Raw genomic sequence first — 25,784 nt, forward strand, 5'->3', positions numbered from 1 at the left:
TATTTTATATTTTATATTTGTATTAACCTCAGTTACATGTAACAATATATTGTGTCAATATTTATTAATTACTTTATTGAAAAGCTTTATTTTATTTTATGAACTCATATACCTCAGTTTTCCTTAAAAATTGACGTGAAAGATCTTTTAATTGAATTCCCAGAATATGGTGCTATAACACTTTTTCTTTTTTATTTTATTTTTAATTGATGAATACACATCAATTTTCCCTAAATAAAAGAAAAGGCGGTGAGTTCGCATCAGAGGCTACATGCAAAGTGGCTGAAAAGATTATAAGTAGATTCTTTTTTCAACAGTATTATTTATTTTGATTAAATTAACTTGGTAAAGATGAAATTTTATATGTGTTGTAGGATGTATTGGTTGAACAATCCAAAGTTGGCATCTTCATTCTAGAAGATCGTCATGACATCTTGGTTGAAGCGATTGGAACCGGGGAGCATTTTGGGCGTGTTCATGGTCTTGGAAGAGACATTGGCTTCAAGACTTATTTTGGATTATCTCAATCAACTAGAGAAGTATACAGTAAGGAGGAGATTTAAGAGATAGTTGTTATTAAGTTGGTGGAGGAAAGGGAGAAGTGGATTCAGGAGGAACATCAGATGATGCATATGGAGGAGCGGGAGCGGGTTCAGAAGGAGCAAGAGGAGAGAGAGAGAGGTTGGATAAGGCGGAGAGAAAGAAGGCGAATGATGAGGAGGATGAGAGGATGTCCGTGAAATGTACTCGCGACGTGCTTGAGGTATAAATATAAGTTTAAAAAATTATGTTGTATGTTATTATTATTGTTTGTGTTTTAATTTTTGTATTGTATTTTTGTTGTTTTTATGATGCAGAGATTGAGTTCATTAGGTTTACTCAACTAAACATATTCAAATCAATTTGACATTCAAGAGCAGGTAGCTGAGAAACAAATGGGTGGTACAAGAACAAAAGAAAATTATTCTGTCCACCAGAACAATATTGAAACCACACCATAACAAGTAGATAACATTAAGAGACTATCAATGATATTAGAGAGTCTTCCAGATCTCTGCGAGAATATTAAGTTAAGTCATGTTCCAGATCAGTATTACGTACTTCCTAAGTTTACTATTAAGGAATTTTTGAAGGGGTATGAATGGCTATATGTTACCATATTACAATTATGGTGCGCCTAAGTATAACTTTTACGTTGATCATTTCTATTTATATTCATATGTTCTCATACTTTAACAATAAACATTTGACTCTTGCAGGTACTTGCATGAGATGTGTGTTAAAAAGGATTTAAGAAAGTATTATTTTGTAGATCCAAATACTATTAGCCTTCATGATGGTACGGTAGCAACAATATCAAGGTTTACTTAAAAGACATGTTGTTAGAAGAGAACAAAGAATGTTATTTGACCCCATTTTACCATGCATAAGTATATATTATTATTTTTTTCATTTATAAATTATTTTTATACATATTGTTAATTATTCTGAATGTTTATGCAGTAATCATTGACAAATTATTATTATATGTCTGAGGCAAAATATTGTAGTTATGTTTTAATCTATGCACAACACCCTTAATTAAGTTATGTTAAACTCTTTGTGTGGGTAAGTGATATTAGTTTTTATTCAAATTTGACCTTTAGTTTTGAATAGTTTTCATGCATATTAACTTTTACCGATATGTGTATAGCGATGGAGGGATACAATGCAATCAAACATAATTTAATTGGTAAAAATCCAAGGATCATTTCCCCAAAAGTTAGTATTCATTGTGCTTTTTTATATTCTTTTATTTTTGTGTAGTAGTTAGTGTTGGAAATTCACTAATTTCCCTTCAATAAATTCACAAAAACCTATGGAGAATCCCAAACCGAATGTTGATGAACAAGAATCAATCTTTCTGATTGATTACTCCTCTTGTTCTCTACTATTCACTCGAGTGAATCAACCAACCTTGGTTGTAAGATTTAAGTTCACAATGGTAATGAAAAGAAACAAAATTGAATTGGGGAAGAAAGGGAGATTAGGGTTTTCAAATAAGGAAGAAGAAGAAGAAGAAATTCCTACAGAGTAACACTCTGCTCTCAAACTGAGAATTTTATTCACTACAACTACAAGTATGTGTTATTTTACAATGATAAGGGTTACTCCCTATTTATAGATTTTGGGATGGCTTGATGCTCAAGCAAACCCCGAATACCTAATTCTGCTAACACTACAAGATTGAGCCTAAGTAAAAAACCATGTTGAGGCTAACTTCTCAACACTTCGACACTTTGACACCTAGGTGTTTTGACAACAACAAGCTTCGACATCATGAATTACATTCTCAACACACCACCTAAGTCATTGTGTCTAGGCTATCTACATTCATCATAGACCTTAACTTTTTAAACACTTCGACATGCACTCCTTTTGTCATGATATTTGTAATCTGATTCATAGTTCCGCAGTGTTCCAAGTTCAGCCTCGCTTCTGCTACTTGCTCTTGAAGATAATGGAACCTCATTTTGATGTGCTTACTTCGTCCATGCAGTATTGGATTCTTTTCTAGATTTATAGCATATATGTTGTCGATCTTCATGGTAATCGCTCCATGATTCTTCCCTGTAATCTCTTCGACCAAATTCACCATCCATGTTGCTTGATATGCATAGAGAGAAGCAACTATGTATGCTGCCTCACACGACGACAATGCCACTATTAGTTCCTTTCTTGAACTCCAAGCAACTGGTGCACCACCTATCATAAACACATAACCAACTTTAGACTTTCTATCCTTAGCATCACTACACCAACTTGAGTCGGTTTATCCCACTATATTGCATTCTTTTCCTTCACCAACTACAGGAAACAAAATGCCATAGTTGAGAGTTCCTTTCAGATACCTTAGTATCCTCTTCATCGCTTCTAGGTGTGATACCTTTGGCTTCTGCATGAATATACTAACCATACATACACTGTATGCTAGATCAGGGCTTATGTGACAAATGTATCGAAGTGATCCAATGAGTCTTATGTACTGCTTGGATCATCATCATCTTCATATGTGTCTTTCGGCAGTTGCAATCTGGGCTCAGCTAGATTCGAAGTTGGGTTGCAATCTTGCATCTCAAATATTATGAGTATTTCGCCTGCATATATTCTTTGGTGAATCATTAAGCCTCTATCACTCTTGTAAAATTCTATGCCAAGGAAATATGAGATATTTCCCAAGTCTAACATTTCAAACTCCTCACTTAGGTTATGTCTGAAATATTCGATCTCCTTCTTGCAACTTCCTGTTATCAATAAGTCATCAACATAGAGACATAGTATAAGCAACTCATTATTGCTTCTTCTTACATATACTCCATGCTTAATTGTGCACTTCACAAATTTATTCTCCCTTAGGAAATTGTGTATCTTCTTATTCCAAGCTCTTGGAGCTTGCTTAAGTCCATTAGAGCTTTATGTAGCCTATATACCTTACTTTCTTCGCCATGTTTCACAAACCCAACTGGTTGTGCAACATAAACTTCATCATCTAAGGGGCCATTCAGGAATTCACATTTCACATCCATCTGACATATGTGCCAATTGTTCTTGTTTGTTAGACCAACAACCAACCTAATTGTGTTAATTCTAGTAACAGGTGTGAAAACTTCATAGAAGTCGATTCCTTCCTTCTGAAGAAACCATTTTGCCACAAGTCTTGCCTTGTGTCGACTTGCTTCACCTTTGGGATTCAACTTTACCTTGTATACCCACTTCACATTGATTTCCTTCTTTCCTTGAGGCAATTCGACAAGTGACCAAGTGTTGTTGACTTCGATGGACTCCAATTCCTCATTCATTTCTTTCACCCACGTCGAATCCTTCAATGCTTCAGCTGTATTGATTGGTTTGACATCTGCATAGAAAGCTTAGTGTACCAACTCACCTTCATCATCGACCATATCATCTGATGTAATCACACATTCTTGCAACCTTGCAGACATGTATTTTGTCCTTTAAGGTCTGCTTGTGCTTGCTTGACCTCTGACTTCTTCTTGTCAAACTTCTCTTTCGACTTCACTTGCTGGTTCTTCACATAATATTTTCACTGAATCCTTCTTAACATTTTCAGTCCAATCCCATTCCTTAAGCTCATCTATGATCATGTCCCTGTTGATCGCTACTTCCTTGTTCACTGGGTTGAACAACTTATAACCTCCAGTCGAATGATATCCTATTAGGATCATCTGACTCGACTTGTCATCAATTTTTCTTCTCAACTGATCTGGCATATGCCTATGTGTTATAAATCCAAATACTTTCATATGACTCAGGCTAGGCTTGACATTAGACCAACATTCTTCTGACGTGACTCCATCTAGCTTCTTCATCGGACATCTGTTCAAATACATATTATTGTCGGCACAACTTCTCCCCATAATTCTTTGGGTAGATGTTTGCCTTTCAACATACTTCTCACCATATTCATGGTGGTTCTATTCTTCCTTTCTGCAGTTTCATTCTACTGTGGAGTGTAAGGTGGCACCATCTCATGCACAATCCATTCTTTCTCACATAACACATCAAAATATTTCTACACATATTCTCCACAATCATTAGTCCTCAAAATGTTAAGATTTCGACCACTTTATCTTTTGACCATACATTTAAACTTGGCAAATCCCTCAATCACTTCACTTTTCTTCTTGATCACGTAAGTCCATAATTTTTGACTGAAATCATCTATGAATGTGACAAATTATCCGTTACCTCCAATTGAATCCACCTGGATAGGACCACACACATCTGAGTATATGACTTCAAGGATTGCCTTCAACTTGACTCTTGCATCCTTGCTGAAACTATTCTTGTGTTGCTTCGCCTGCACACATTCCTCACATACTTCATTTGGAATGTCAATTTCTAGTAACCCTGAAACCATATTTCTTCTCTTTAGATCTCTGAAGTCTTTGGAGTTGATATGTCCAAGTCTATAGTACCATATACATTCATCCCTGCTAGCTGCAGTTCCAAGGAACTTATGCTCCATTACATTAAGTTCAATCCTGAAGGTTCTATTATGAGACATAGGTGCCTTCAAGATTAACCTTGCACCTGAGTCGATAACTTTCATCATCTTTTCTTTTATCGGTATTTTGTAGTTATTTTAAACCAAATTCCTTATGTTGAGCAAATTACTTTTCATGCCTGATATATATAACACATTGGAAATTACTAATCTCTTGCCATTTCCTCATAATCATAACATCATCAATCCCTTCAGCTGCTAGAGTATTGTCATTTGTAAATTTTACCATGTTCTTCATTGAGGGTTTCATGTTGACAAATCAATCTTTCCTACCAGTCATGTGTGATGAGCATCCTGAGTTCGAGTACCATTGGTCCTGGAATCTTTCTTCATCTCTTGTTGTGACCATCAACAACACCTCTTCTTCTTCTTCTTCTTCTTCTTCTTCTTCTTCTTCTTCTTTTTCTTCTTCTTTGCAAACTTTGCATCATTATCTTGATTCTTTTGTTTTTTAGGATAATCACTATAATAGTGACCATACTTCTGATAGTTGAAACACTGAATGTGACTTTTTTTTCAGGTTTTCGACCCCCACCTCTTCCTCTACCTGCAACACCACCTCTTTGGTTACTTTGGTATGAGGGTTTTCTCTGATTCGACCAACCTCCTTCTTGCGGATTTTGACCAGTCGAATTATTGTAGCCTCCTCTACTTTTGTGTTTGAACAACTTCCTTTTTCCTTTCTTTTCTCTTGTTGTTTGTGCCTGTAAATCCATATCACTCTTTGACTTGCCTATAGCTCTTTCAGTCATTCTTTGTTCATGAGATTCAAGCGTCCCTTGAAGCTCTTCCTTTATCAATGTTGACAAATCTTTTGAATATTTTATGACTACTACTATGTGGTCGAACTTTGGAGCCAATGACCTCAAAATCTTTGAAACAACTAATCTTGATGTCAACACTTCTCCACATACCTTGATTTGATTCACCAGTTTTGTAACCCTAGTAAAAAAATCAGTTATTCTTATTAGAATAAGATTTGGTTATGCATCTATACCTATGAGTTTTAATGATAAAAAATAGTATTTGTGTGAGAACAATTTCGGTACCCTATCGGTTTGTTATTATGAAACTTTAACAACCAGTTTTGATTTCTGAGTATATGACGTGCAACACCATCAGTTTCTGAACATTGTGTTATGAATTCCCCTTTTGTGCTAATCATGAGAAGTTATGAAAGATGTCAAGTTGTTGCTACAATGTTCTTTCTGCCTCTGTGTTGATTCACTCTTGAGAAGTTTCTGAAGAGACGTTATGTTGTTGCTATAATATGCTCTCCGTTTCTCCTTCTAGATGTGACTTTGATCGTCAAGCTTCTAAAGAATGGCAAGCTTATGAAGTTTTGTTACTTAGCTGAAGATTTTAAAGATATCAAGCCAAATGTTGAGGTTATCAAGGTTCTGACTGAAGAGTCTAAACATTCTGAAGATTCTAAATATTTTGAAGATCTCAAGCCAGACTGTTGTCGCTGTCAAGGTTCTGACTGAAGATTCTAAAGTTCCTAAATCCAGTTATGTGTTTCTTCTTTTCATGCTTCATCAAATATTTCTCATAATCCAATTAATTTAAAGATAAGATCAAGTGGATTTGTGATCAAATAATACATGATACAAATCAAATATTCCTTCCATTACCTGATATCATGGGCAAAGGAATGTACTAATGCATCACACCTATAATTGAAATTGTAGGTGAATGATTGTACTATGTATCACTCATTTCAACAATCCAACAGTGGACATATGCTCTTTAGGTATCCCTATTTTCCCCTCCAACCGTCTCTTTTCTTATGCTATATAAGTGGGACTTGGAGACTTGAAGAAGAGAGGACTGCAACAATTTTACAAGTTTGTTTTCTACATGAAAAAGCTCTAAACTTTGTGCATACTTTTCTTTAAGTATTTGTGTAAAATCTACTTGTGTAGAAGCAACTTGTAAACACAAAAAAACTTTATTCAAACTTGTTTGTTTGTATTTCCTTAAGGAGACTAGGGTATAGTCGGATCCTTGAGAAGACAAAGAAAGTTGTTCTTTGTGATTCCTTAAGGAGACTTGGGTATAGTAGAATCTTTAAGAAGAAAAAGAAGGTTATTCTTTGTGATTTTTGTAATCAGTTGATTATATTGGATTAAGTCCTTGCGTATATGGCGAAATCACCTTGGCGGATGGACTGGAGTAGCTTGAGTTTCAAGCGAACCAGGATAAAAGTCCTTGTGTATTTTTCTCATTATTCATTTGTTGTATGGTGTTTTTGACTTAGTAAAAATCTTTTGTTTTTGAAAACCCAATTCAACCCCCCCCCCCCCCCCCCCTTTCTTTGGTTTTTCATAACTTTAATACTTTCATTGTCTTCCATCTGAAGCAATCTGTACGTTCTTGTGAGTTTGTAACCTCATTTCTTTCACATTTTTTACGCCTCCAAATGATTTTTCTAGAATTTTCCATGCTTCTTTCGCTGATTCAACATCACTAACATTTTTGAAATTGTCTACATCAACACATTGATGGATTATAAAGAGAGCTTTATAATCTTTCTTCTTCAATTTTGTGTGTGCAGCCTTTTCTTCATTCGTCGTGTTTTCTGCAAGCGGTGTCACTCCCTCCTTCATAAGATCCATAGATCTTGATATAAAGAGACAACTTTTATCTGCTTGCACCGATTCTCATGATTTTGATTCTTCAAAATTGGGAGACTATACAGAAAATGTCCATTCAAATGATTCATCACCATCATGTTTTGTTTCCCATGAATCACTCAGTCAGTGCTCTAGATACCAAATATTGAAAGTTCACTAATATCTATTCAAAAAATTCACCAAAACCTATGGAGAATTCTGAACTGAATCTTGAGGAACAAGAATCAATCTTTCTGATTGATTACTCCTCTTGTTCTTCACTCTTCACTCGAGTGAATCAACCAACTGTGGTTGCAAGATTTAGGTTCACAATGGTAATGAAAAGAAACAAAATTGAATTGGGGAAGAAAGAGAGATTAGGGTTTTCGAATAAGGAAGAAGAAGAAGAAGAAGAAATTTCTGCAGAGTTTCTCTCTGCTCTCAAACTGAGAGTTTTATTCTTTACAACTGCAAGTATGTGTTATTTTACAATGATAGAGGTTACTCCCAATTTATAGATTTTGGACTTGCTTTCTCCTCAAGCAAAGCCTAAATACCTAATTCTACTAACACTGCAAAATTTGGCCTAAGTAAAAAACCATGTTGAGGCTAACTCCTCAACACTTTGACACTTCGACACCTAGGTGTTTTGAAAACAACATGCTCCGACACTATAAATTATATTCTCAATAATTAGTAACTATATGAACATTATTTATAGTCGAGAAGACAACCCAACGATTATGCTTACTATATTATGAAACATATGCATGATATTTTCACTTGAGGCATTACAAATGGATGAACCAAGCGTAAGATATTAGTTTAATCCATATACATGTAATTTATGTATATTTCTTAAGATAATGTTATTGTTGTTAGCCTACCATAATTTAACTTTGTTCTAATTATAGGAGTTTAGCGGAAAAAACATCATTCTCACAAGAAGATATAGATAATATTCGATCAATTTGGGTTGATGTCTTCTTATCTTGTCATGAATTTCAACAACAATAGTTTTTCTTTTGTTATAAGTTGAATTTGTACATATAGAGGTTTTGACATTTTCATGTGCAAAACTCTAACTTTTGCATTATGGGTTGATGACAAAAATGTAAATTTGCACATTTGGTTTTGCCACAATGTAAATTTGTAATTCTGTATAAAAAAAGAATACTACTTTTGTTATTTGTTTATGATTTGGTATTCTGTAACAATTTTATAGTTTCTGCATTTGTACAAAATAATACAGGTAGGTTAGTAAAATGAGAATCAAAATAAATTTATATAACAACAAAATTGATTAAGCCCCTCGGTTAAAGTCAAAAACCGACGTACAAACATAACTTATTATCTCAGTTATTAAATAAAATCGAGAGGTATGTTGTGCGCGCTAATTAGTTATGAAAATAAAAATATGATGTTGATAGGGATCGAACCATTGATCTTTTGCATTTTAACCTCGACTTTATAAAAATCAAAGGGTAAAGTTCTCACTTTTCATGTCACCCTTTGTTACCTTGGCATTGTAACCGGGGTGAAATTCATTTCGCGTCCGACATGACATGTGTTATGTGTAATAGTGATTTCTCCTTTCTCTAGTGGATCTCCGTAAGGGTATTGGTTCTTGTAACATTTGTTCTTGAGAATTTTGAATTTATTTTTCATGAATTACCAAATCATCTTGAGTAAGAGGAAATTTAGCAATATTTTGTAGAAGTTTCATACTTGCTTGATTAAAAACAAGTGTATGAATCGAAAAAGTGTAATGACTTAAAACAAGTTAATTATAATAGAAGTTACAATTTGCTATTGAGTTAAGACATTCTAATAAGAGTTACAGGTTGTTATTTCTGTAATTTCAATTTCTATTATATATCTTTAGAAAAAAAGAATGATGCACTAATAGTGTAAATTATTTTTATAGTGTCAATTAATAACAATCAAATATCTCGTCAAGTTATCTTGTAAATTTTAAATTATGTATTTGTTATTGACACTTTAAAATATTTTGATTAAATATATGTATAGTATTTTTTTACACTAAGAGTGCAATATCATTAAATTATACTAAATAATGTAGTTGACATATCAAAGTGTAATAATGACTTAAAACAAATTACTTATAAACTACTTACATTGAACAAGTTTTAAAGAAACTAGGCTCAAGCTACACCATACAATATCTTAGAATATCTCTATTAGTTCCATATTTCTTAACTTACAAAAAAAAACGATTCCTTTAAAGTGTACATGTTGATTAGCAAATGAGATCATCTATTACTAATTTATGATTATTAAGTACGTATATAGTTACATCGATACGCCATTCATATTGCACTTTACCTAATTAGGCTTCAAACAATGCTTATTGACTTAAATGATGTGGGAGTGTAAGGAGCATGCATGCATTTGAGATCAAAAGTTTTCAGAAGGACAAATTCTATGATGGAAGAGAACATATGACCCTTGGAAGAAGACGTTTCATTATGAATTAATTGCTTGATGTGTGTCAATTCTCTGACAAAGTTCACTTTGCCTTGTTCAATCTGATGTCAATTATTGTATGCCAAACCTTCCCATTGAGACTTTTTTCTCAAACTGTCCCAAAACTGAAATTAATATCCATAATACCCCAGTTTGAAAAAAAAAATACAATCTATCCCCTTTTTTATATTGGGCTCGTCCATTCATTGGGCGAGTTCCTGAAGCCCAATCTACGCTGGGTAGGCTCGGCCATTCATTGGCCGAGCTACTGAAGGGAATAAATTTTTTTATTTTTTATTATTTTAAAAACTATTATATAATTAAATAACTTTATTAAAATTATTATTAAATAGTTTTCTAATTAATTCTATATTTAATTAATATAACTGATTTTTTTAAAAATAATAAAAATATTTTTATAAAATACAAATAATAGTTTTCTAATATTATTTTATTAAAATATTAATAATAAAAATGATTATTTTTTATAATATTAATAATAAAAATAATTTTTTCTTATATATTAATAATAAAAATGATATGTTTCCCTTCAAAATTTCAATAATTTTTTAGGAATGATATGTTTCCCTCCAAAATTTCAATGACCGAGCAATTGCTTTGTGTTTGTACTGTCTCGGCCAATGATTGACCGAGTATTCAAGTATTAATTTTCTATAAATAGCAGAACTTGTAGAAATGTAACTCAGATCACAAAATCCTTTCTTTTGGTCAGAATGTCTGTTTGGGGTCTTGTATTTTATGGACAAGGTGAAAAAATCAGTGTTTGCCTTGATCCGCAATGGAATTTCAGAACATTGATTTCAGTCATCCACACTGGCTTTCGACAGTTGGGCGGGAGTCGTATAAAGGTGAGGAAAGTAGAGTATCGTTGTCCATACATAAAGTTGACTGATGCAAGCCCCGATGGTACGTACATGTATTACCTGGATCATATAGAAAATGATGAAGATGTTCAGTGTATGTTTTCAGAACATAGTGGTGAAGTTAATAGAGGAGTTGAAGGTCCACTTGTGTTGGTTGTTGTTGTTGATTAGTTTTTTAATTACCACTTGTGTTGGTTGTTGTTGTTGTTGTTTAGTTAATGTGGTCGTACTTTGTAACCAGAAGCCTTTGATTATCAAATGTATTTCATAATTGTTTGTTCCCAAAAGACATTAGAAATACACAATGGTTTATATATAGTATGTGCATAGTAGTTAATAATTAACAAAAAAACATAAGCATCTGGACGGATATTTAAAGTAACAACATAATCATCTGGATGGTCGTTGTAACTTTTTTTCAATACGGTCTTTTAAATGATGGAAGTCGGAGTTGATGTGGATTTTGAACATATGCAAATTCGTATTGCAAAATGAGAATCCCTCACTTGGATCTGTGAAAAGGGACCCTTCGGAATGGATAGACACAATTAAATTTCTTTGAGCCATGGATGTGGAATATTTGATTTGATTTAGGAGATATGAATGTAGAGTATTTTGTTTGATGAAAATAAGTAAAGATATAAATGTAGTAGATTTGGTTTGGTGAGAATGAATGAAGATGTTAATGGTATTTATAGTAAACCAAACCCTATACAAATCACATGCAGCTATTCATTCAATAGGAAGAGAGAGAAAGCGTGATCCCTAGGCTTTACTAGCTCGTCCATTCATTGGGCGAGCCATAACCCTATAAGACTTAACTCGTCATTCCATTGGACGACCACATACGGCAAATGAATTATCTCGTCATTCCATTGGACGAGCTCATAAATACCAAAGCTTAACTCGTCCATCAAAGTGACGAGTCTAAAAGCAGGCTTTTGGGCAGTGAAATTTCTCATCAGCGTGGGAATCTCTTCTTTGCAGGATTCCTTGCCAAAATATTTTGCATGCATTCCATGAATTGTCCAATCACCCATTAAAATTCTAACCTATATATTTATTATATTTTACTACTATAAATAATTCTTACCTCTACAATTCCTTCTCATCATCTTCCTACAATTTCTATTTCACAAATACTTACTCTCTTCAAATATTTACTCTTTACAAATATTCACTATCTTCAAATCCAAAATGTCTTTGTTATGGATGGGCGAATCACACCGTGGGACGGCGGCAAACATTGCTGAATACGTAAGTCTCTTTCAAATCTATTTCACAAATTCAATATGTAAATATCACATCAAATATTCATTACCATTTTTATTTTAATTTCAGCAAGACGGTAGGTTTCGGATCCATTCGCATACATACATTCAACCAAGTGCGGTTATAATACCGTATTTGGAACTAGCCGGTTTTGCAAATGTGGCCAAGATTGCAAGTCTAAAAGTAGACTCTAAACTAATTGTTGCATTGTTAGAGAGATGGAGACCGGAGACACATACCTTTCATTTACCAACAGGTGAATGTACTATCACACTAGAGGATGTGAGTATGTTACTCGGTCTCCGAATCCATGGTAAAGCTGTTAATGGCCCAACAAACGTAACTAATGATGTTTACATGGAGAATTTGGGCATCGAACCAACAACTTCGGATAAAAATGGGGCTTCTGTCAAAATAGTTTGGTTAGAAACAATATTAACACAACTGAAAAATAACCCTAACCCGACCGAGGCAGAAAATATTCTTCATTCAAAAATTTATATTTTACTTTTAATTGCTACTTTTTTAATGCCAGATAAGAGTCACAATTTATTGCATTCTTATTGGTTACCTTTAGTAGGAGACCTTGAAAAATGTAATACATACAGTGGGGTTCTGCTTGTCTGGCGACACTATATAGACATATGTGCAAGGCAGCCCACAAAGGAGTCAAGAGCATAGGAGGATGTGTTGTATTACTAACTGTATGGGCATTCACACGCATACCCTTGTTAACCCCGGTTAGTAACGAGGTTCCATCACATCCTTATGCATTAAGGTAACGATTTTCATTTAAATGCAATTTATATTTCTCAAAATTATTTATACGTCGCTTTAAGGTTTTTTTTTAATATGCAAGATGGTGCAAACGAGGTATGAATTATGGAAATAATCCTCGTCATCATCTACGAGGGTACCGTGTTGCAATAGAACACATGGAAGAAAACGATGTAAGAATGATTAATTATAATATTCAACTTATTTAAATTTATTTTATACATTCTAATAGTTATATTTCTTTTAACAATTTATTTGGAGGCCGTACATATAATATTCAGTGCCTGATTATAATGACAGCCGAGTTTGGAGTGCAACAACATATATGGTATGTTTCTTTACCGTTGAGATGCATCAGACGGATCGAGTCAAACTCCAATTTGGATTTGAACAACAAATACCGTCTCAACCAAGATGTCTAAGTGAACACCATAACATGACTATGGTTCAAGCTTGGGACACACATTGGCAAGATTTAAACAAAGAAGAGCTAAAAGAATGGAAAAGAAGAAGGCATTTGGTGTTACAAGGAAACTCGGTAATTGGTGAGTCTAAGTCGGGTAGAGAATACATGAATTGGTTTTTATCAATTCCTTTTATGCACGTTGCTCCGACACAGTTTTTGAATGATCCCCGTCAACGTGTAGCTTCTTCAACCCAACAAACAACATCACCCCCACAACAACATAACCAACCATCATCCTCAGCTCAACAAACTTACCAACACACCCAGACCACACAACAACACACAATTTATTCCACCTCAACCCAACACCATAATCCCCACACTCCATTCCCTCAAACAAACTACTATTACAACCAACAATATCAACAACAAACCAACCTACGCCCACCCATACAATACACTCCAATTCCTCAACCCAACTTTGAATACTCAAACCCTCATTCTCAACCCCAAACATCTAACACCACATTCGCACATCCCACTCCCACATACAACCCTGATGATGTCTATTATCCTCCTATCCAACACACCCAACCCAGCACCTACACACAAGCCACACATTCACTACCCAACTTTGACCTCACCGATGATCATCTAATGAATATGCCTTCTTTTCGCATTCAAGAACTCAACGGTATGGATATGTCTCCAAACACATCACAACAACATCAAAGTCAACAACAACATCAATAACAAGACGCCCATGATGAATTGTCTTCCGACTCATCTCCGTCTCCCGCAAGACAAAGACAAGAAGACTTGGGCAAGGGAAAGCGCAAAAAAGTTGGCACAAGATGTGGAACAGGCGGTCACTATAAATAAAATGTATTCCTTCCATTATATCAATAAAATGTATTTCTTCCATTGTAATTCTTAAAAAAATGAATCATTTCTATTATTAATATTTTAAAAAAATCATTTTATTAATAATATTTTTAAAAAAACAATATTAGAAAACTATTATTATTATAATAAAAAACTATTATTATTAACATTTTACTTTAAATATTTTTATAAAAATATTTTTATTATTTTTAAAAAAATCAATTATAATAATTAAATATAGAATTAATTAGAAAACTATTTAATAATAATTTTAATAAAGTTATTTAATTATATAATAGTTTTAAAAAAAAAAATTTACTCCCTTCACTAGCTCGGCCAATGAATGGCCGAGCCTACCCAGCGCAGATTGGGCTTCAGCAACTCGTCCAATGAATGGACGAGCCCAATAAAGAAAAGGGGGCAGATTGAGAATTTTTTTTCAAACTGGGGTATTATGGGATATTAATTTCAGCTTTGGGGCATTTTGAGAAAAAAGTCTCCCATTGATGAAAATGATTAAAGTCAGAATTAAATTGCTAAGTTGAGAACTCCAATCACGATTTGCAATGCTAAAGAGATTCTCATAATTAGACATGTCAATGTTTATGTCACTTAATTGTTTAAGCTAATTCCAAAACCTTAGAGTGTGAATACAATGTAAAAAAAAGGTGATTACAATGACAACACATATAGTGTTGGACATGTGACTTCATAAATAAGAGGAAACGAATTGTCTGTTATAGAAAATATATGAGTTAAAAGAAAAAATTGGATTAAAATCAAAGTTTAAAAGCATTTTTAAAAATTTATGAAATTAAGCAGTAGAAAATAAAGTTTAGAAAGTAAAATGCGGGAATATAAAGATTTTAAGGGAAGAGAGAATAACACTACGAATTTTACGGGTTCAGTCAAAAACAACTTAGACATGTTCCTAAGATTTAATCTTAAGAGTATCTAATAAAACTTAAGAGATTTTAGTAGATTAAACTCTCGAAATCCCTTATACAAGAAAAATGAAGTTTGTGGCTAACTTTCAACTAAACAATAAACACAAAGAGAAGTTGTGAGTTTTCCTTCTAAACAATGGATCGAACTGGTTAGTCCTCTCTCCTCATAAAACTTGGAGCAGTTAGTCTTTAAGTTTCAAACTAAGATTTTACACTGTCTGACCTTGAACCTTAGAGAGCTTTTAACATCGGGTTGAGCTCGTGAACCGAAACTTGATTTTAACACCGAGCTAACCAAGAACCTATGAGATTTTACCATCAGGATGATCTCGAACCGACCCAAGCTTTTAACACTGGGTTGATCATAAATCGAACCTTGGTTTTATTCTGAACTAACCAAGAACCTATGAGATTTTAACAACTGGATGATCTCGCACCTAAACTGGGACTTGATCACACAATCCTCAAACCAAAGCTTTTCAAAAGTATAACTTTGACCCTAAAAAATTCCTAAATGGATGAAATGTTCAACCATGGTAAAAATAAAACTTCCTTGGAGAACTTACAAATCTATCCTTCCAGAATTACAACTTGCTCACTCGCAAAACAACTTTCTCGAAAGTGCTACGACTAAACTTCATTGAGAGAAAGTAGACAAAAATATTTTTAGAGAGAGAGTTAGAAGTGAGAAATGAAAATAAGTTCCTAGATGTGAAAATATGTGGGAAGACCTTAATGAATGGTAATGGCTAAACATATTTTCTTACCTTTTTGAACTTATTAATCGATTCATAATAGGTCTACCAATCAATTGGAGCATTATGTAAATCGATTGGCTCATCATTTTCATAATGCTCTAATTCATTGGTAGACCTATTATTAATCAATTAATTGAGCCAATCGATTGGCATAATGCTCCAATTGATTAGTAGACCTATTATTAATCGATTAATAAGTTCAAAAAGGTAAGAAAATATGTTTACCCATTACCATTCATTAAGGTATTGTCCTAATCGCTTATGACACACTTTTCAATTGGTTTGATCAATTTGGCAAGAACAAAAACTTGCTCGTAGCTTATATGACAGTTCCTAACTTGTCTGGCACAACTTCAAGACATTTTTAGAAGTGTTTTCTTAGGAAAAATACGTTTGAAAACATGCTTGTATATGTGATTAGCGATATATTTTACGAGAAAGCCCTTATGCTTTTACAATGTATATTCACTCAGACATATTGAGGTGGGATTTTATATAATTCAAGACTTGTTAGATGCTTCATTCTTGTAGACACTTTCTTGATCTTTACTTTAAGACGAGGCTTGAGTTATACTCCATTTGATTGTCATCATCAGAGAGTCAAGCCCATCAAACTCTAATAATCTGATTGCATCTTTAAATGCTTTATGCTTGACTTTGGTTGTTATCATTAAGGAACTAGTTGTCATTATTGAAGGTAGTTTCCAAGATCAAAAACATATTCTTCTTTGAAAGGACTTCCTTGACCAATAACCTGCAAAAGAAGGTTCCACATTCTCCCCTTTTTGATGATGAAAACACATCTCTCGTGGAGGTGGTAAAATAAATAATACATGTTTATTTTGAGTAATTAAACTCCCCCTCAATTGAATAGAGAGTATGTTATACTTCCTTTGAGAGTATACTTCTCCCCCTTTGTCAAAATCAAAAAGACGGATAATTATTTATTGTGATAAAATAAATATGCAAACATATTGACAAATAAGCATTTAGGAAAAGGGAAAACATCATTTTGTTTTATTAATTGAAATTGCTAAGAATTCAAATTAAAAAAGGGAAATTACGAAATTGGAAAAATACAGAAAGAAACAAAAACTAATTATTCTAAAACACATAGATGAGATCATTCATTGACGTAATCATAATTATCCCTTGTGGTGATTTTCTTGATCCTCTCCATATCCTTGGCTAAACTTAGACAAATTTTAGCACTTTTTCAATCTTGGTGTCTTCTACCTCTTCTTGTTGTTCTTCTTCCTCTTAGATTGTTGGGTTATCCTGTATTTCGACATGTTAGATGAGAACTTTTATTTATCTAAAGGTAATATAGTGATCCTATGATTGATTGAGTCTTCAACTTCATCCATGGTATCAACATTGAAGGTTGCTAAAATCCTTTTAATCATTGCTCCATAAGGGAGTTATGTTGACTGGTTCTCCTTAGAATCAAATCATGTGGTTAAATATGCCCTCTACCCAATTAGTTGAAATCTCTTGGGTTAACACTCATAGTGGTATGACATCTTCTCTAATGAGATAACTTTGGTTCACAGGCCTAGGTAAGAGAATCTCAGTTAGAAGGTAGTGAAGGATCCTAACCTTTGGTTTCATGTGGATGGATTCGAAAGAAAATTTACTTTTCTATATAGGATTGATAACAAAGTTATTTATGATTATGGAGTGTTTGGAGTTTCTAAATCCTAGGGGTCTATCATGGGTGTAGGACTTTCCTTTAAACGTTAACTCAAAGATTCTTCCAAAATTATCCTTATGGATGTCTATTTTTACTCCCCTTACCAAGGATCTTAGTGAGGTTCCTACGAGTCTAAGGTTTAAATAGAATTCTCTTTACAAGATTTGAGAAAGATCAATCTGGTACCTAAGTGAAAAAATATTTCAGAGAGGCTTAATAAATTTGATGATATGGTTTGTGACTTTTTAAGAGGCTTGGATCATCACCTTCTCTTCCTGCTTTCTATTTATCAATCCAATGGTAAACATATCCCTTTTTGGTGTTTCTCTATGTTTTTGGCTTCAAGAGACCATGATGATGCTTAGAGCAAGAGAATTGACATGAAAGATGCTAGAAATATGAATTTTCATATGCAAAAAGTAGTGAGAAAGCATACCTATTTATAGTGAATCTTTTTAAATTTTGATCATATATTTATGGTAAGTAATCAATAAGGATTGTGCTAATTATCATTTCAAATTGGCTGTGCTAATCAATTGGCTAATGGCCTCAATCGATTGATTAATCAAATCTTTCAGGATTTTGAGCAATCAACATCAATGCTGGGATTTGATTGTTGTTGTGCCTATTGGAATGGTTGCACTTGGTAAAAAAACACATCAATAAGATGTAGTTTAGGCAACATGTGGAACAAGATGGTCCAATAAGTGGTCCAACATTTGACTTTGTTGCCAAGAAGGGTTGTTTGGCTAAAATTCTTGACAAAACTAGTTGCAAGAGTTGTTTACCTAAAGTGATTGACATAAATAGTTAAGAAATATGCTTAATGTTTGGGTTCTGATTGTCCTCTAATGTACTTCAGACGTATTGAGGTGTTGACTTCTTAAGTTGATCCAGAGTTTTGCTTTTGGGAAGATGTTTGTGTTGATAATCCAAAATCATCTGTAAAAGATTTTGTTTTGTTTCAGTAAAAAAATGATTGATTGAATATACATTCAAGGAAGGTTTGGGTCAATAACTCACTACAAAGATGACTTATATGAAGAAGAGTTGCTTTGGATGCTCTGGTGTAATATGTGGAACACGATCTTCCAACATGTGTGGTACAACTTATGGTCTCGAACAACAAGACATATGTTATTGTTAGCTGCAACATCTGGTATCTTGCAACAAACATATGGTAATGCAGTTTGTTCTCTATCCAAGATTCTCTCTACCTCTGAAGATCTAATGTTATGGAGAGTAGTGTAGTTGGATATATTGTTGCAACATGTGAAACACAACGTTCCAGCATGTGGGTATGACATTTGTGCCTTTCTCAACATGCCAAAATTTTGTGTCTTGGGACGAATTTTCTGTTGAAGATTCAATTAGATTTTATTGCTTTTATTTAACAATATGATTATATGATTTGTTGGACAACTGTGAGCATCAAATCAAATCTAAATGCGATTTAAATTTGAATTTGAAACAAACCAAATCATATATTTCTGTTGGAGATATTTATGGAACAAATCTTATCCAACAGACTATGCAAAGATTTTGAACGAAATTAAATCAAATATTCAAGAAGAAAAGCCCAAAAATGCATTGATATTTAAGGAGACTCAAACCTCGCTTTTAAGTTGTGCAAGGCATGAATATTTTGAAGGTACCTAGTGTTAGGGTTTTGAGTTTTTGTATTTGCACCACTCTAGAGCCTCCATTCATATCATAAGGCAGAGAGTTTGGTTTTATTGAGTTGTAAACCTTGTTCCAAGATGTTAAGTTTATAAGCTTGTGAACATTGTGTTTCTTGTATTTTTCGCTATTGTCATAACCAGATTAGAGCATAATCTATATGTACACCTCTATGTTTCAGTAATTTACTTTGAAATTTTGTCTTAGTTAAGTTGTAACATTAAATATTGTTAATGAGTTGTAAACACCAATCACGAATTGTGTGATTGAGAAGAAAATGAGTAGATTCTCATATTTAATGTGAGTCCTTGAATAGAAACTCATTTGGTAGTGTTAGGAATAGTCATTGAATAACATTGACTTGTTGTTGCTTGTAAAACTAATTTTACTAAACTAGTAATACTCAATTTTCTTTATTGGGTATAGTGCCCTCCAAACGTAGGTGTTGTTTGCACCGAACTGGATTACCAATATCTGGTTTTCTTTTTATTCCTTTTTTGCTTCATCATCTTATATAAGCTAAGACATTATTCATTGTTGTCATACCGGTTTAACTTATCGAACTAGTTGTCTAGGACACCGCGTTCAACATCTGTCCCCTAAGGTTCAAAATTTTCAATTGTCTTGGAGACCACGACTAGCTTGGATTTGATTTAAATATATGTGTGCCACTCTCGTCTAATAGATTGCCTCATGTACCAATCAATTGAGCTTTCGTTGGCCAGCCTCCTTGGTGGATTTTGGACCTTGTGTTGGATTTGTACTGCTTTTTTGCATCCTTGTTCAGCTTTATTGCACCTCGTTTCTATAAAACACTTAGAAATTTATTTTTTTGGTTCGTAAAAATAGTTTATCGAGAAGAGCAAAATTAAATTCAATATTTTAAAAGATCAATTAGGGTTTATCAATCATTTCAACCTCAAAATAGTGTATTGTCTTTCATATCAAAAAACATTGATAAAAACTTTCCTTAAAGGGACTAAAAACAAATATGGATTTATTTATAAAAATAAAAAAAACATATTTAACTCTATATTCTAATATATTATTCACTATGATCTCATTTATATAAAGAAAAAAAGATAGTCAAAATAATCTGATGTAATTAATCTATTTGGATCAAAACGCCAACTTATTTTCATCGAATTTTGTTTGTATTTTAAGACTAAGGGAGTATGCCACTTGTCTCTCAATTAGTTTTTTTTTCCATTCTCTTTATTTATTATTTAATTTTTATTATTTTCTTTATATTTTTATTTTCATAAAAGAATGTCCAAAATTTCATCAAAGTTAACTTAAATGAAATACATTGTTGCTTATAATGAGTGAGAACTTGAAAAACTTGATTTGAATGATTAGTGTGGATTCAAAAAATTAAATTAAACTTATATTATTGCGCACTAATATATAATATTTATTAATAATAAATATTTAAAAATATCTATTAAGATTTTGATCACTTACAAATATTTTTTTTAAAATATGATAAATATTTGTCAACAAAGAAAAGTAAATTGATTTAAATATATTATTTTTATAATTTTAAATGTTTAGTTAATTATATCAAGAATTTAATTGATATGCACTGATAATCTAAAGATTGTGGAGCTATGTGCTTTAAGGTATAATCAGAAAGTGATTAAAACTCATAGATATGCTTAACCATGATAATGACATAGTTTTGATGATGACAACATCTGAAGCAGTTGACATGATTTTTTATGACAACACCTGAAGGCGTAACAACTCTTAAGATGTCTTGGATGACAACAACACATTAAGATAAGCAAGTAAGAAAGATAATCAAACGGTCAAAGATGCACAAAGTGATTGATCAAGCTTTTCCTCAAGATCAAGCAAAAGAATTACGGTTTTATGATCACCAACAATATCCTCTGATGATGGTGTTTGACTTGAAAATATCTCAAATCTCATTCAAAATAAGATTCAAGTGAAGTACTTAAATGATTGGTATATCCGACAAGAGGACTAAAAGCTCTAGAGTGTGGAAGAGAGGAGATGTTAAAGCTCGCCTGATCGTGTTTAGTTGAGTGATCAGTATTTCGAAAAAACTGAAAGTATGAAAGTGCAACCTAAGAGGGGGTGAATTAGAGTTACATGATTTTTCTCAAGTTTGCACTTATATTCTTAATTTTCTTCGAATATGAAAATGACAAGTTCTTAGCAAGATAAAGTGCATAAAATTAAATGTTGGAAAATAAATGAACACAAAGAATTATCTTAGTTCCCCTTACCAACCAAAGTTACATCTAGTCCATTCACACCTTGAAAGATTTTCCACTATGTTAGATATTTGTACAAGCCTCACACCAAGATCTTTCTTACAATCTTCTAACCTAAACATCAAACTTATAGTGAACTTTGAATCAACCAATTCAACTGACCTTTTCACAAACACCAAATACCATAGTAGACTTTGAATTACACCAATTCAAAGAACCTATTACAACAAACAACTTATCACCACAAACTTGATGATTAAATCACAACACATTTTAAATAGATTTTGAATATATGAAATATTCTTGAATCAGTCCCAATATAGAATCTTGATCTCCTCTTTCAATCTACAATTCAAATATAGTAATCTTAATTGCCCATAAATATTTTGCAAAGATATGATAATCTATGCAGAAAAAGTTTCAAGGTTTTGGATGAATGAATTACTTAAAACGTATTTGAATTGTATTTAAATTTTAATGAAAGATGCAAAATTGAATATTTGAAGAGTACATCTTATATAATTCATGAAACATTGTCATGAAGAGATGCATAATCTTTTAGAAATAACCCATGAAACGTTGCAATGATTTTATAAACTTGAAACTATGATGCAATGCAATGATAACACGAAATTATATCACATTTTAAGACTTAATTCAATTAGATTATATTATCATTTACTTTAGTTTATCTCATTTTATCAGATATTATGCAGTATTTCCTTACTATTTATGTCAGGTATCCATTTTGAAGCAAAAGTGAAAAAGGGAAGAAAAGGAGGTGTAGAAAGGAGTAAAAAGGAAACAAATATCAAAGACCAAGCCCAGCCCAAAGAAAGCGCACGTTGTGCCTGTGACGGGCGTCACAAGGGTTGTGACGAGCGTCACACTAGAAGCACCACTGTGACGAGCGTCACACTAGAAGCACCACTGTGACGAGCGTCACACATGGTGTGACGAGCGTCACACCATTCCACTAGCTTTTTGGCGCAAGTCACGCCCTCAGAAAGACTTGAAGAGGAACGTTGAGAAGTTGGTCTCCTATATCCACGCCGCGCATGTAGCCACGTTGAAGAATGGGAGAAACGGAATGCAGTTACCAACACTATTATAAATAGCCATCTCACAAACCTAAAAGGGAGACGAGTTTTTCCACGCTCACATTGCCGAAGCTCTGCCAAATTTTCTTTTCACGCCTTTTGCTTATTTTTTCTTTTCCAGCATTGTTTATTTTATTTATTTCTTTTGCAAGCTTTACATTCTTTTTCCCTTGCAAATTTACCTTTCCAGTTTTAGCTTTTAGATATTTTTCGCATAATAGTTTCTACACCGGAAACTATTGTGCAACTTTATACCGGATTTAACCTTACGTTATATTCCAGTTTTATTTCCTTGATTTAATTTACTATTTAATTGAAGAATCCAAGAACAAATCCTACCGGCTTGTGGTGGAGTGTTCAAGACCATTGTATTACGCATTCAGGTTCTTTAATTGTTATTTAATTTTTAATGTTTTATTTTATTATTTATCTATATTATCTGCCTGGAATGAGTCTGTTTATGCATGATATAAATTCTTATTTATTTAGCATGTCTGGCTAATTTGCCTAGGTATCGGTATGTAAAGTAAGCAGAATAAGGGATCAAGACTGAGTCGGTCTACCTAAACTTAAAATCAAAATCAATCTTTTTACGGTCTCAACTTACAGGTTTAATAACAAGATTTTTTACAAAAGTAAAAGACATAAAGAAGTTAAAATCAATAGAGCGAGAGTTTGAGATTTTAACTGGACAGTGTAAGTTAGGCATTAATTCTAGATCAGGGCGAGAGCAAGTTTTAGAGTTAATTAAATTCTGACCTTTTCCAAAAAGTATTTTTAAAGATTGAATGTGAGGACGAGAGTTAAGCATTTGGATTTAATTATATAACCTAAGTCAACAGAGCGAGAGTTTGAGATAAGGGTGTTTAAAACGGTCAGTATTTTCTTAAAAAGAGTTTCTGCAACTTTATTGTTTTCAAAATATGGTTTTTGACTTAATTATAAGTGACAGCAACATTAATATAAAATCATGGTTTATTCAACAGAGCGAGAGTTTGAGATAGAACCTTTAACCAATAAAGTTAACCGAAACGATTCATTTTAAAACCAAGAAACCGACAAAGACTTGATTCCCTAGTTTTGACGAACTACATACCGATATCCGTCTTATTAATATTTAATCTAGATATTAGTTTAGCTCTTAGTTTTTCCCAAACAATCAAACATTTTCACCTTAGATTTACGTAGTAACCTTAGATAACGGTATATCGATTCATAAGTCCCTGTGGGATCGATATCTTTTAAAACTACGCGATAGAACTGTGCACTTGCAGTTTGTATCCCATTCTCGACTCACCCAGTCGAGCGATCAAGTTTTTGGCGCCGTTGCCGGGGACTTTTATTCAATCGATATCGTAACTCTTCCGTTACGCTGTAGAGACTAAGGTTTCTTTTCCTTCTATTTTCTTTCTTTCGTTGATTTGTATGCCACGCACTCGCTCTCAAGGCGAACCGCTCTATTTACGAATCAACGATATCGAACTATATCTCCGAGTCTTACGACGAATTCGGGAATATCGTGCTGAAAACAATCTCCCTCCTATAAACCTTCCTGATTTCAAAAACATTTTTCCTTCTTTAACCGAGATGGCAGAACCAGCTCGTGCTCTTAGAGATTACGCCGCCCATCGCAAGATGAACCGCATTCAAGTATTGCTCCGCCCGCAATCGAAGCAAACAACTTTGAACTTAAACCTTCGTTGTTGCAGGCTGTGCAACAGAACCAATTCTCTGGAAATCTTACCGAAGATCCAAACCTTCATTTATCCGTATTTGTCCAATACGCTGATACTGTTAAAGCTAATGGTGTCACTTCAGAGGCAATTCGACTTCGTCTTTTTCCTTTCTCATTAAGAGATAGCGCTAGAAGATGGCTTCAATCTCTTCCTTCCAACTCAGTCACCACATGGAACGAGTTGAAGAAAGTTTTTCTTGCCCGATATTTTCCGCCAAGCAAAACAGCTATGTTAAGAGCCCAGATAAACGGATTTAAACAGAAAGACAACGAGTCTCTTTTCGAAGCATGGGAAAGATACAAAGACATGATGAGACTTTGCCCACACCATGGTTTGGAAGACTGGTTAGTAATTCACACATTTTATAATGGTCTCTTATACAACACAAGGTTAACAATAGACGCCGCTGCAGGTGGTGCACTAATGAACAAACCTTACGCTGATGCTTACCAGCTTATCGAGAGCATGGCCCAAACCACTATTAGTGGGGAACCGAACGAACGAATGTGGAAAAACCTCAACCGAAAACTGGCATGTACGAGATAAGTAACCTTGATCACGTTAATGCAAAAGTGGATGCTTTGGTCCAGAAAATTGAAAGTTTAAACGTATCACCTCCAGCCGCCGTGGTTGCTATAACTCAGAATTGCGAGGTCTGTGGAATCCAAGGCCACACTCCTGCGGAATGTCAACTCTTGACTGGAATCCAAGCAGAGCAAGTAAACTATGCTCAAGGAAGCCCCTATTCGAATACCTATAACCCAAATTGGAAGAACCATCCAAACTTCTCATATAAGAGTAATAATGCTTTATACGCACCTGGACAGTCTCCAAATCAAGCCCCATCTATACCTCCGGGATATCAGAAACAGAATCCTAACAATAATACCCCTAGAAAATCCAACCTGGAAATCATGATGGAAAATTTTATAGCTTCCCAACAACAAACCAATAAAGATTTCTTAAACCAGAACATACACACTGGCGAACAACTTAAACAACTAGCAAGCAAAGTAGATGCCCTGGCTACCCATAACAAAATGCTGGAAACGCAAATATCTCAAGTAGCTCAACAACAAGCACCTACTGCTGCACCAACTGGTACATTCCCTGGACAGCCCCAACCCAATCCGAGAAGCCAAGCTCATGCAATTATATTAAGAAGTGGAACGGAAGTGGAAGGACCGTCTGACCCAAGGATAGAAAACCAAAACCCTAAGAAATCTACTGAGG

General features: G+C 33.7%; 1 pseudogene; it reads right to left on the reverse strand.

Moving 5' to 3' along the window:
* Nucleotides 1–24,786: 24,786 nt before the first annotated feature.
* Nucleotides 24,787–24,886, reverse strand: LOC127099005 (uncharacterized; annotated as a pseudogene).
* Between the last annotated feature and the right edge of the window lie 898 nt (nucleotides 24,887–25,784).

Source organism: Lathyrus oleraceus, chromosome 6 (genome assembly GCF_024323335.1).
Source record: "Lathyrus oleraceus cultivar Zhongwan6 chromosome 6, CAAS_Psat_ZW6_1.0, whole genome shotgun sequence".
Taxonomy (NCBI): domain Eukaryota; kingdom Viridiplantae; phylum Streptophyta; class Magnoliopsida; order Fabales; family Fabaceae; genus Lathyrus; species Lathyrus oleraceus.